Here is a 1,466-nt window from a genome sequence, read left to right as displayed (position 1 = left end):
ACGGATCCCTAGCTCCAACTACAGCTGTGAACTTGGAACCTAACGGATGACCAATTATAGCACTAACGCAAATATGAATTACAAGAAGTTCGAGGTATATAAACGAGATCGAACACACACACACAAGGTATGTGCGTGGTTAGTTTGTGGTTCGGCTGCGGTTTTTTCTGCGTAAGAAAATGTATTCACTTTGCGATTGGGGTAAAAAAAATCAAAAAAAATCGTCTGAATGTGTCACAGTCAAGCGAGACAACTCACATTGGTCCCTTTTTCGGAGCGACAGACATCGATGTTTGGTCATTGTTGTGATTTATCAATGCTGTGATTTATCAATGTTGTGATTTATCAATGCTGTGACTTATCACTGCTGTGACATTGATCATCTGAAAACATTGACGGTGGATCGCTGCGATATTTCTCTGAAAATAGGAGTAAAAGTTTACACTGATGGAGGTAGAGTGACCTATGTGAGTTGTCTCACTTGACTATGTCTTACTTTCAGGTCCTTTTTTTTTTTTTTTTACACCAAGCACAAAGAGAATATATTCTCTTACGCCTAAAAACCACAACCTGGAATTAAGAGAGATAGTCAGAGCTGGAATCCCTCTAATCCAGAGGTTCCCAAACAATTTGGGCCACCGCCCCCCTCATGGCCACATAATACCCTCAGCGCCCCACCCCTATTTTTTATGTATAAATAAACAATTTATATTTTGCTAAGTTATATATACTATGAATCATTTGATATTTAATATAATATTATATAATTTGTATGCAATACTATAATGATATAATAAATTCATAGCGTTCCCCCAATCCATCGCTTTCCTCCCAACGTCTCTGTTTTCTCTACCGCCCCACCTCCACAGGCATCAGCGCCCACCTAGACCGTCTCAACGCCTACCGCGGTGCGGTAGCGCCCACTTTAAGAACCTATGCTTTAATTGTAAATCAGTTTCATCAATGCTGACTCAAGATTAAACAACAACGACAGTAACAAGTATCCAAAAATCTACAAAAAAATGGAAAGAAAAATATACATGTAGTTGTCTCCCATACTTGCCGATAATATATAAACTGTTATTTAGACTAATCTTTCTATTAGTATCCGGTCAACCTTTGATCAAAAGTAAGTTGACTATCACTATATCTTATTTGTCTATTACAACATTGTGGAGGCGCATTGGCCCAGTGGTTAGGGCAGCGGACTTACGGTCATAACATCGCGGTTTCGGTTCCCAGACCGGGTGTTGTGAGTGTTTATTGAGCGAAAACACACGAAGCTCCACGAGGCTCCGGCAGGGGATGGTGGCGGACCCTGCTGTACTCTTTTTCTCACTCTTACTTCCTGTTTCTGTTGTGCCTGTAATTCAAACGGTCAGCCTTGTCACATTGTGTAACGCTGAATATCCCGGATCAACTGGAACCCTTGACGGCATAAGCGATGGAGTGCCAACAACATTATT

Source organism: Octopus bimaculoides, chromosome 12, assembly GCF_001194135.2.
Source record: "Octopus bimaculoides isolate UCB-OBI-ISO-001 chromosome 12, ASM119413v2, whole genome shotgun sequence".
NCBI lineage: Eukaryota > Metazoa > Mollusca > Cephalopoda > Octopoda > Octopodidae > Octopus > Octopus bimaculoides.
Note: the sequence above shows the minus strand (reverse complement) of the source record.